This window comes from Chiloscyllium plagiosum, unplaced genomic scaffold (assembly GCF_037043375.1).
Source record: "Chiloscyllium plagiosum isolate Xiang-an unplaced genomic scaffold, Cpla_swu_hap1 HiC_scaffold_21, whole genome shotgun sequence".
NCBI classification, from domain to species: domain Eukaryota; kingdom Metazoa; phylum Chordata; class Chondrichthyes; order Orectolobiformes; family Hemiscylliidae; genus Chiloscyllium; species Chiloscyllium plagiosum.
The window spans coordinates 75,714,274-75,727,041 of record NW_028270159.1 but is presented as its reverse complement, the minus strand read 5'-3'; the positions used below and the strand labels follow the sequence as shown (position 1 = coordinate 75,727,041).

At 44.6% G+C, this 12,768-nt stretch overlaps 1 long non-coding RNA gene across 1 annotated transcript; it reads left to right on the top strand.

Annotated features, from left to right (window-relative positions):
- Positions 1–245: 245 nt before the first annotated feature.
- LOC148146445 (uncharacterized) lies at positions 246–2,840 on the top strand. Its single transcript, XR_015760816.1, has 3 exons — positions 246–305; positions 1,993–2,051; positions 2,708–2,840. It is a non-coding gene; the product is annotated as an uncharacterized LOC148146445 (long non-coding RNA).
- The last annotated feature ends 9,928 nt before the right edge of the window (positions 2,841–12,768 follow it).

Genomic DNA, 12,768 nt, shown 5'->3' with positions numbered 1-12,768 from the left:
GAGATGGAGAGTACAGGAAGGGGAGGGAGGTGTCAGAGATGGTCCAGGTAAATTTAAGGTCAGGGTGGAATGTGTTGGTGAAGTTGATGAATTGCTCAACTTCCTCGCAGGAGCACGAGGTGGCGCCAATGCAGTCATCAATGTAGCGGAGGAAGAGGTGGGGAGTGGTGCCGGTGTAATTACGGAAGATCAACTGCTCTATGTAGCCAAAAAAGAGACAGGCATAGCTGGGGCCCATACGTGTGCCCATGGCTACCCCTTTGGTCTGGTGGAAGTGGGAGGATTCAAAGGCGAAATTGTTAAGGGTGAGGACCAGTTCGGTCATGCGAATGAGAGTGTCGGTAGAAGGGTACTGTTGGGGACCTCTGGAGAGGAAAATCGGAGGGCTTGGAGGCTCTGGTCATGGCGGATGGAGGTGAAGAGGGATTGGATAGCCATCGTGAAATGAGGCGTGGGGGGGCCGGGGAAACGGAAGTCTTGGAGGAGGTGGAGAGTATGGGTGGTGTCACGAACGTATGAGGGGAGTTCCTGGACTAGGTGAGATAGGACAGTGTCGAGGTAGGTAGAGATGAGTTCAGTGGGGCAGGAGCATGCTGAGACAATGGGTCGGCCAGGGTGGTCAGGCTTGTGTATCTTGGGAAGGAGGTAGAACCGGGCAGTGGGGGAGTGGGAGGTTCCCGGACTATGAGGTTGGAAGCTGTGGGTGGGAGGTATGTCTTTGTTTAATTTTTATTAAATATACTGTCTCTGTGGGTAAGGCAGAGATTCGTGGAGATGAGTTTGTACAAGTAGACACTCGGCTACTTTCGAGATGCTTTGAAATTCTTGCCAGCTGTCCGATAATAAAGCTACTGCTATTGTACGGAAAACTTGTGTCATCTGGATTTGTGGAACAAAACAGACATTAACAAGGAAGGATATGAATGATCTTCTGGGTGGGGAGTACATACTTACTGGAGTGGTTCACTGATGAAGAAAATGCAGTCACTGAATTGATTTGAAGAGATTGCTATTTTCTTTGAAATAAACAAGTTAAATACATTTTTGATAAAGCTGTATAAGTTTATAACAGACCTAGATATAGCAGACAAAAATATCTGTATTTGATAGGTGATGGCACAAGAATTAAGACCAGATGTGAGGTTTTGAGACAGTGGGAGATGAGTAAGTGTCTCTGCTATATTGGCTGGAAATATTGCCGAACATGCTGCCTATTACGGTGGTGCAAGCAGAGAAGATGAATGATTGATAAAAACAATTAGATCAGATCTGAGGGAAATAAAAACGCAGAGTTTGGGGGACGGATGGGGAATGAGAATGTTGGATTCTGCTACAGAGAGCCAGCTTGGATTTGATGGGCCACTTTCTGTGCATTTTATTTGGACCTACTTAACTTGCTCTGGTCACCAATTAAATTGTCATTTAGATAAATCTGCTCAGTGTTCCTACTCAGTCCAACACAGGCTGTCCCTCCACCGCAGGAGATAATGTTTACTGCTTTATACTGGGTTCTGGGGTGGGGGAGAGGGGGCGGGTTAACGGTGTGTGTAACAGTCTGCTAGCATTTATCTGAAATGGCAAAACACCAGTGCAGCCAGACTAGGGACAGACTCTGGAAATGTGGGGAATGCCAGAAGGGAATTCTGTACCAATCCCACCTGGAAACTGGCCAAACCAGTCGGACTGGGGAGAAGCTGTTCACCTGTTCTGTGTGTGTATGGATTGGGGGTGGGGGGGGGTGGGAGGGTGGGAGAAGGGGAGAAGGGGGGACGGATTCGCTCAGGCATTCATCCTGCTGAGACACCAGAGAATTTACTCATAACCACAAGTTGATTCTTTTTCTCTTGTTCGCACCAAGTAATGAACAATGGTTTTGGCAGTTCATAAAGTTTTGCACATAGAGAACTTAGCTTTGGAAATGTTCACAACATCGTTGAATGTGTACAAAATCACACTGAGTAGAGACTTTTATTTTCCTTTATTCATTCACAGGTGAGGGTATCGCTGGCCAGGCAGCATTTACTGCCCATCCCTAATTGCCCAGCGGGCAGGTAAGAGTCGACCACATTGCTGTGGGTCTGAAGTCACAATGTAGGCCAGATCAGGTAAGGATGGCAGCTTCCTTCCTGAAAGGGCATCACTGAACCAGATGTTGTTATCTGACAATCGATTAATGGTCATCATTAGATTCTTAAATTGCAGAATTTTCTTTAATTGAAATCAAATTCCTCCAGGTGCTGCAGCAGGCCTTGAACCCAGGTCTTCAGAACTTTATCTGGGGCTTTGGACTAACTGTCTAGCGACAATACCGCTCGGCCAATACTTCCTCACATCGCTGTCCATTTGCACAGAGGGAACAGTGATTTTCTGGTTCATCAGAACAGGGTAATCACACATACGTTTGCTCAATGATTGCAGGAGTTGGATGCTGATGGGCTATTGACATCCACCTCTGAACCATGTATTCTGGGGTTTGTTTCTATTGTCTTGTTATCTTTGGGGGATAAAACAGTTTCAATTAACTTTCTATTAAGTGCATGGCAATCAAGTCGCTCCCATAACTCTCAGGCAGATTAGTTTCTTTTGAAGGACTCTCCATCTCCCCAAACTCCTCCATCCTCACCTCCAACAGTACAATAATCTCACAGAGTCTCTTTGTGACTCTGACTGAGACAATCTGATCAGCTGCTTCTTTCCCCACTCCTAGGTCACGTTGGATCTTAATCTCCCCTTGCTGCAGTTGTGATCCTACATCATTGTACAGTAATGCTCGCATTTCATTTCTTGGCCTATCAGTGTTCATGATACTGCATGTAGCTTCTTGCATATACGGCTTACAGTGCAAGAGTTTAGCTCTTTCCTTCCACCAACAGCAGTAGAATTGTACTCCAACAAAACTTACGGAATCACGGCCCAGCATATTCCCTTCCTTGCCTCTTACCATCAAACCAGAGAATCAATCCTCATTCAACTGAGAGAATTCAGGAGGGCATGTCAGTAACAGCAGCATGAATACCTAAAAATGAGGTGTTAACCTGATGAAGTTCCCAAAGAGGACTACTTGTGTGCCAAACAGCATAAGCAGCAAGTGATAGACAGAGTGAAGCAATCCGGGAAACAACAGAACAGATCTAAGATCTGCAGTCCAACCAAATCCAGTTGTGAATGAGGTCAGAGCACAGCTGGAGTTCTGAGGACAGTTCTCTTCAAGATATTAACTAATAAGAATGTCAGACTGGATTAATTATCATAAAACTCAAGTCCGTTTGATATTCATATATTTACAATCAGTGTTCAATTCACCAGTTGTAGCTGAAGGTCAAGATAACCTTCGAGTGATTGTAACAGTGGAGACATCTGAATACTTGATCAGCAAATTAAAGTCTGTTGTGTTTAGACAGTAATAATTTTAAAGAGATTTTAAAAAGTAAGGTGGCTTGAGTATAATGGAAGAAGTTGATTGGTGGGTAGCTGATAATCTTGTTTTAATCTGAAGTTAATTTATGATTAGTTAACAAATGAACACATGGTAGGGAATTCCAGCCCCATGGAGTGCACATTCAGTTCCATGTGGGAAAGCCAGGACACTTCTTGTCTGAGCGACAACCACAAGAACACGGAGGTGACATGGAAAATGTCAGGAACACTCGTTTGACCACAGCTAAAGTACAGTACACATTTCTGATATCCACATTCCAGGGTTGATGTGATCACACCAGAGAGGGTACAGAAGAGACTGATCAGAATGTTTCTACAATTGGAAAATTTCTGCTCTGAGGAAAGGTTGGATAGGCTAGGGATGTTTTCTGAGGAAGATGAGCTGAGATATAATTGAAGTGATAAAATGCTGAGTAATCTAGATCGAGTGGATAGGAAGGAGCTATTTATAACAGAGAGGTCGGTAACTGGAAGTTTTAGATTGAAACTAATTCTCAGAAAGGTCGGGGGAAGAACTCATTTAACTCGGAGATGGTGGGAGACAGGTGGCAGAGGCAGTAACCAGCATCACATTAGAATAAAAGGACATGGATGTAACTGAAATGCTGGAACATGCAGGGCAATGGACTAAAGTCTGCAGAAAGGGATCAATGTGATTTATTTGACATTTCCCTAGAATATTAAACTCCAGTCAAATTTCAGAATTTATGAGCATCATCAGACTTGAACTCTAAATGTCGGAATAAATTTATCAGAAATTTGCAGCACAGATATAGGCCACTTGGCCCATCTTGTATGTGTTGGCTGTAATAGAATTACCCAGGCTTTACAGCGTTTTGTCCTCATCATTCAGAGCAATAACTTCAGACTGCGTACTCTGCCCTCTATGTTGTTATAATCTGTTTTTTCAATATATTTCTTTGACAGCTGCTCACCTTGTTTCCTGGTTTCTTTCCCAGCCCTAACTCCATTCCCCGTGGCCTTGAGGGGTTACCATTTCTGCAATTTAATCTCTCTTGCCTTCCCCCATGTGACAGACTGTCTATTTGTTCTTGTCTCATCCCCACCTTACTCACAAGGTTCCCAGACCACTGTAACTTTCACTGTGTCCCCTTGGTCAATGGCACGAGTTTTGTATTCTCTTCCTCCAGAGATAATTGGAAATCTTTCTGGTTGCAGTTTCCCCCATATTTTATTTTTAAAAAGAGCATTTATGTCAGATTGAAGTATTCGTGAACCTTCACCCGCAATTCCGCACATTTGGATGTAATCTATGACCCTCCCACAGATGTGCAGGTTTGCTCTATTGGCTGTGCTAACATGGCCTGTAGTGTGCAGGTTTAGCGGGTTGGGTTATGGAGGTAGGGTGGGAAAGCAGGTCATTGCAGGCTCGATAGATAGAATAGCCTCTTTCTGCACCTACGGGATTCTGTGACTCTAACTAGTTGTGATTGTCATAACGTTTTCCTAATGGCAGGTTCATTCTGCTCAGGTAGACATGCTGCCTTTATGTTTCTGTTGGTTCTCACTCAATCCTTTCCTTCGTTTTACAGCAATTTCACACTGTACGTGAGGGTGAGAATGAATTTGTAAATACAAATACACCAACCGAAACCCACATAGGTCAGGAACTGTTTCTGCTGCTGGCATCACTCACAAGGAACAGAAAAATAATAAAGGATTCATCACAAATCTTACAGGAACATAGAGGTTATAATCACGAGTAAAGGCTTAACAACTCAAAATGTTTTTCTCAAGAAAAGAGGAGGCTGAGGGACAACCTGGCATAAGTAGGAAGCTTTGTTTTTGAGGGTTCAGAGATTTGAGTTTGGGTCTGAAGCATGGTTCATTGCCCCAAGTCAATGTTGCTATCTAAATGTGTATCTTTCTTTTGTATTTCTGTCTGAGTTAACAATCAGATGGGTAGGTCAGTGTCTGAGTGTTTTCCCAAATCCCTGATTGAATTGGCCTCTTCAACAATCTCAGGTGCCTCACCACTCACTGGGTCATGGGGAAACTCTGCCGTTACAATGAGAATGGTCTTTGCTGTCACCTCTCCTCGTGCTTCCGTCTAATCCTAACTTCCCTTCATTAAATCCCAGCTGCCTCTAGCCCACTCACACGGACATGTTGAAGAGCATGACAGGAGAATGGATTGAAACCGAGAGTTCAATAGCCAGAAAGAAAGAGGAAGAAGGAAATAAACTGGGTTTCTGGATCCCAGGGGATACAGACTCCAGGCTGAGTCCTTTGTGGACATTCCCGCAGTAATACGAGACAGCATTCCATGATGAGAGTTAAACCCGGGTGGCAAGACAGGGAGCCACTGAACATTAGCAGGTTTAGCTCAAACACAGGAAATTTGTTCAGTCAGTAACAGTGTGTTAGACATGGAGGTGAAGTGAACAGTGAGGGGAAATGTTGCCAAAAGCTGCAGGTGGACAACTTTCATTGGAACAGGAGGAGGCCATTCAGCCCTTCAACCCTGCTCTGCCATTCAATATGATTGGCTGATTTGTGGCTTAACTTGCAATTTTCAAAACCCTCCAAACACATCAATAAACTCCTCTGCAACAGACAAGATGAATATGAAAAACTAACCATCTGCAAATGCTGGGAAATCAGAAACAAAAACAGACATTGCTGGAAAAATTCAACAGATCTGGCAGCATCTGTGGAGAGTGGAACAAGTTCTGGTGCGAGGGGAATGAGAATGTCAATAGAAACTGAGAAAACAGGAGGATATGCTCAATCAGAATAAAACCCATTTTTGTCTTGCACTTTTAATTCAACTGCAAAAATTATTCATTATTATTTCCGAAATAGGATAATAGACCAGAAATGTCATTGGGCCTGGGAAATTATTAATTCTGACCTTGACCAGCTAACATGTGAATCCAGACCCTGAATAATGTGGTTGACTCTGAACCATTTCCTGGGCAGTCAGAATGGATGACAAATGCTGCCCCAGTAAGTGATGCTGTGATCCCACGAACAAACAAAACAAATCCAATCGCTGTGGTTCCTTGTGAACTCGCTGGTGTTTCATCAAGCTGGATATCTGAGTGAATTGCTTCCCACGCTCAGAGCAAGTGAATGGCCTGTCCCCAGTCTGTATTCACTGGAGTACAGTGAGGCTGGATGGTGTACTGAACCCAATCCTACAGTGAGAGCACCTGAATGGTCTCGCACTGGTCTCCTGTGACAGGAAGAGATGATATTCACCATCCCGGGGGATACTGGGTAAAGATACCTCCAAGAGGGATCCAGTGAGAGTTGATTGGGACAAACTGTTCGCATGCATGGTAGAATCAATAATGAGGAGGCACCGATGGAAAGGGATTGACAACGGAAGCGCATGTGACATGAGACAAAATAATTTCATGCAGAGAAAGTTTATGGTCAGGAATGCACTGCCAAAGAGTGTGGTGGAGTCAGGTACAATGAAGCGAATCGAATTGAACAGTTATTGGAAGAGGACGAATGGGAAGGTCTATGGGGTGAAGGTAAAGAATGGCATTCAGTGAGGTGATGAGCCCATCAGCCTCCTTTTGTCCTTCTGTGAACTTTTCATTCTGAGTCCCTAAGGAAATATCAGAGCAGGGATGGTGAAGGGGTCAGATTGAATGATGGTCTTGGTGAACAAAAGTGAGACACAGACACAGAGGGGTGTTGGGATGGATTGAATCAAATGTTATCAATTTGCATGGCCCCCAACACTACAGCAGTTACAAACGGGAGTGATCAAGAGAATGGAATTAGAGCAGCAAATACATCTTAAACATTTATACAGCTAAAGAGGATGCTGGGTAAAGATATTACAGTTAGTGCTGATTTCATTCCAGACACACCAGCCTGGGAGCACATCCTTCCTGTATCTGTCCTATCGAGCTCTTGAAGAATTTTGTTCATTTCAAGTGTTTCTTAGATAGTCCAGAGAAGACAGTTTCATGCTCTTCAATCTCTCCTGCCAGGACAATGCTGTCGTCAGAATTCAAGTAACTGGTGCATGTAACTGGCTGCTTCATGGATTGGAAATGGCAATTGAGACTGTAAGGTTACTGTATAAAATATCTTCAACTGTATTGCCAGATTGCCAGACACATGAGGGGCTTTAAGAAAAAAACACAACTTAAGGGCATTGAGTGTCAGAGCACTTCCTGTTGTGGGACATCCTGTTCAGGTACAATTTATTGATAACTGTTAGAATTGACCTGCACTGGCTCCGTAGAAGTGGTCAGAGCATTATAACTGTAATTGGAGCAGGTAATAAATTTCTCATGGGTTAAAACGTTTAAATAATAGAATAGGTGTGGGTTCTTCTGGTAAAGTGTGCAAAGTTATTCAAAATGGTCCTAATTTACTTTCAGAAACAAATGAGAGAAAGGCACATTACTGAGGTCATTGCATTAGTCCAAATTTAGAAGTTCAGGAGAACTGAAGGGAGAGCTGGTGTTGGGAGGTGTAATAATGATAGGGAAAAATTGTTTTACAGAGAGAGTTTCCAGATGGGAAACTCAGCTTTAACATCACATCAACTGCAGAGTCATCCAATTCCGCAGGTCCTGATCCTTATTGTTCATCAGGAAGGGGAAAGCGGCATTCCCAGCCCAGAGAAATCATTCCCATGTTTCGCATGTGGTCGAATATTTAACTGGTCATGTGATCTGGGAAGACACCATTTTGACGGGACCAGGGCGAGGGTATGCAAACATGAGGATTGGGGGAAGGAAATTACCTACCCCTCCCAGTAGACACTCACCGACACACTCACACTGTGTAGAGGCCGCTCACCTGCCTCATGTACGGGAATTGGGTTACTCGATCTTAAAATCTGCTGAGGCACCAGAGATGGCACAGTGGATTTAGACCCTACACCTGCTCAATGTGTGAGAAAGGATACACTCTGATCTGCTGAAACACCAGAGAGCTCACTCTGGGGAAAGGCCATTCACATGCTCCCAGTGTGTGGGGAGAGATTCACTCAAATGTATCACCTGCTGAGTCCCCAGTGAGCCCACGCAGGGGGAAGGCCATTCAGACGGATGTGTGTGAGAGAGGATTCAGTGATTCATCCTGCCCCCTGAGACCCCAGTGAGCCCACAGAGGGGGAGAGGCTATTCAAATGCTCAGTGTGTGGCAAGGGGATTCAGTGATTCATACCACTCCCTGAGACCCCAGCGGGTTCACATTGGGTATGAAGTGTTCACCTCTTTGTGTGACAATGAATTTGTTGAGTCTTCAAGACAACTGAAAGTCCAGTAAGTGGTCACCCACCTTCTCCGTGTGAGTTCACACATCACTGCAGGACTCTGATTCTGACGTTACTGTTCATCAGGGTCAGGAGTGGACCTTGTTCATGATGACACTATTGGAGTATTGATGTTGTGGTTGTTAATCACATTAACTGGGCTGGTGTTGACAGAATTTATATTGCCACTTTCTGAACCTCAGGGTGTCTCTCTGGGAAGTAGGTCTCCACAAACAACAATGTGACAATAAGCAAAAACATTTGTTTTGATTTAAATTATGATCATAGCACTGCTGCTTCACAGAACCACGTACAAGGTTGGAGACCAGCCTTGGTCAATGTGGAGTTCCCACATTCTCCCCATGATAATGTGGTCCCCTCCAGGTGCTCTGGTTTCCTCCCACAGCCCAAAGACAGCACCCGAGCTACAAATCTTCTCACAAACTTTGAATTCTATTCTATGATTGAGGATAAAGGCTACACAGCAGGGTGTCCTTGGAAAAAGGAGCATGTGGTGTGTATCAATACTCTCGATGCCTTCAGATAGAGGTGGGCACCACAGGGGATACAGTGCTTTATCTCCACCACTGCCCCCTCACCCCCAACTCTACTTTGATTTAGTCCCTTCTCACTCTGTCACTTGTAATGGTTTGCTTTGCTCGTCATGGGCCTTGTTTATAAATATTCAATTGGTTACACGGGTGGTATACTGCGGGTGATTAACCAAAAGCAAAATGATGCAATGATGATTTTGATGATGGGAAGGTTGCTCAGCTGTGTGAGATAACACGTCTGGGTAGGAGAAAGGGGGGAGAAAGAACGCTTCACAGCTCACAGAACGAGAACTGAAAAGCAGTTAAATCAAACCAAAGGTTCAGACAGGGAGGGAATATTTCCCTGGAGCCTGAGTAACTGGAAAGTGATGGTGTCCGGGAATAGACATGATTTTGTTCTAAAGGGCACTTGAAATTTTAAAAACTGTTATGTTCAGATAGTTTCAATTCTTTTACTTTTATTTATTGTGGAATAATCTTTAACACAAGGTTTGCAAATTTGTTTTTTTAATGTAAAAGACAATAGTTAAATAAAATCCATCAAACCGTCCCTCACTAAAAACTGATGTGGACGTGCAATCTCCTGGAGAATCCCTGCCCTGCTGACTCCTTCCTACCCGGGCTCCATGACTATATACATACCTGGGAGATAGCAGCAGGAGGAGACCATTCAGCCTTTCAATCCTGCTCCACCATTCAATGGGAAACAGCTGACCATCCAGCTCAGTCTCCTGTTCCTGCTGTGTTCCAATCCCCTTTCATGGCTTTACCTCGAAGAACTATATCGAAGTCCTCCTTTGGTTTCACTGCCTTTTGTTCCAGTGATGTTGCTGTGTTACTGTGTGGGTGTAGGCAGGGTTAATATGATGGTGCTGCCTCCTGGAGGATGCACTCAGCGTCCCTCATCATCCTGCAGTAACATCAACTGGGTTTCAGCAACACGAGAGATAAACCATTTCCAGGATATGGGCATCACTGGCTCAGCCAGCATTTATACCCCATCTCTAGTTACCCTTGAGAAGATGGTAGTGAGCTGCTGTCTGGTACCATTCACAGTCCATTTGGTGCAGAGAGACCGACAATGCTGGGAGGGAGAGTGTTGCAGGATTTTGGCCGAGTGACTCTCTATCTTTGCTTCTTCAAATGTTGTTTAACTTAATCATGATCTGCACTTGATTTTGAGATTTCAGTCTGCAATCTTCACCATATAGCACCCTGAATAAAGGAATATGTACAGATTAAAAATTCAGAACAGACAATTCCTGTTTCTCTGGAATATCTTTTTCCCTTTTCTTCCCTCAAAGCTGTAACCCACTAGCCCACTTACTCTCTCCCACCATTCTGACTCTGCTGCCCCCTAATGTACACCCTCCACATTCTCATGGAGTTACTGATAAACAGATCTATGCCACCACTTCCCGTCCCTGGTTAGACTCTGCACCCTTTCTGGGTTCACTTCCTTTCCCTACAGTTGCTGCAAGTCAATAATGTAACAGCAGAATGAAACAAAAGGAAACAGACAGGGAGGTGGCAGATCCTGGACAGAAGAGGAACCTTCAGTCTGGGAGAATGGGTCAGATCCTTTTTTGTTTCCCATTAGTTGATTCCCACCATTACAATGAATTGGGGATGGAGAGTGGTCCTACATGGGAGTAGTGACACTTTGACCCCCTCCTCCAAACGATAGAACATAGAACATAGAAGAATACAGCGCAGTACAGGCCCTTTGGCCCTTGATGTTGCGCCGATCCAAGTCCACCTAACCTATACTAACTCACTATCCTCCATATACCTATCCAATGCCCGCTTAAATGCCCATAAAGAGGGAGAGTCCACCACTGCTACTGGCAGGGCATTCCATGAACTTACGACTCGCTGAGTGAAGAACCTACCCCTAACTTCAGTCCTATATCTACCCCCCCTTAATTTAAAGCTATGCCCCCTTGTAATACCCGACTCCATACGCGGGAAAAGGTTCACACTGTCAACCCTACCTAACCCCCTAATCATCTGTACACCTCAATCAAGTCACCCCTAAACCTTCTTCTCTCTAATGAAAACAGCCCCAAGTGTCTCAGTCTTTCCTCATACGATCTTCCTTCCATACCAGGCAACATCCTGGTAAACCTCCTCTGCACCCGTTCCAGTGCCTCCACATCCTTCCTATAGTATGGCGACCAAAACTGCACACAATATTCCAGATGCGGCCGCACCAGAGTCTTATACAACTGCATCATGACCTCAGGACTCCGGAACTCAATTCCTCTACCAATAAAAGCCAGTACGCCATATGCCTTCCTCACCGCACTATTTACCTGGGTGAATCAATACTATGAGCAGATACATTCCTCCTCCAGCCAATCACAGTGTGAAAAACTTTCCGCAAAGTATATTTACCCAAAGCCGCCCACATTCTGTATATGTACATTGCCAGGTTTCCCCACACATGTGTGGTCCCTGCCTCAGGGACTGTGGGAGTTGTAGTCCCCATGAAGCCACTGGAGCCCTGTCTCTGGAAAGTTAATGAATAGTGTGGACTGGAGGGTGTTGTGTATCGGATCCCCATTCAGACACACAGAACAGATGGACTGTCACTGGGGTTTACTGAGACATCTGCTTCCACAACCTGATTTTCTGATGTAGGGAATATAGATTCAGCCAACTGGGGCGTGGGGTGGTTAATAGGAGGAGCAGATTTTAAGCAGAGGTGGCTCAATGCTTAGTATTACTGACTCACAGCATCAGGGACAAGGATTTGATTCAGCCTTAGGCAACTGTGTGGAGTTCACACGTTCTCCCCGTGTCTGTGCGTGTTTCCTCTGGGTGCTCCAGTTTCATCCCACAGTCCAAAGATGTGCAGGTTAAGTGGATTGGTTATGCGAAATTCCCAGTGTCCATGTCTGTGCAGGTTAAGCCATTAACCATGGGAAATACAGGGAAAGGGTGTGTCTGAATGGGATGCTCATCATAGGGTTGGTGTGGACTCCATGGACGAGTACCCTGTTTCTGCACTGTAGGGATTCTATTCCATTCTCATGAAGAAGAATGTACTTATCTCAATGTGCTGTGAATCTGTGGAATGCCCTATTCAAAATGCGGTGGATGCCAGGACAATGAGCAAATTTAGTGAAGAGATACAGATGTTGGATTTGCAATGAGATGAAGGGTGAGAGAGGGAGCAAGTGGGAAATTCCAGCTGAGACCGATGTGAGCTCAATCATCACCGTATAAAATGGTGGAGCTGGTTCGAAGGGCTGCATTGCCTCTCCTGTGTCCAATGCTTATCTTCTTACGGTAATAACTGGAAAGCTGAACCCAAAACTCACCACCTTCACCAAAGGAGATTTTTGGAAAAAGCAGGATAGTCAGGTGGATTAGCGTTCCAAACTTAGATAGTGAGGAAGCATGTGGGAGATAATGATTTTACATTTTTAAACTGAGGTGAGTTAAAAATCACACAACAACAGGTTATAGTCCAACAGGTTTAATTGGATCATGATGAAGGAGCAACGCTCCGAAATCTAG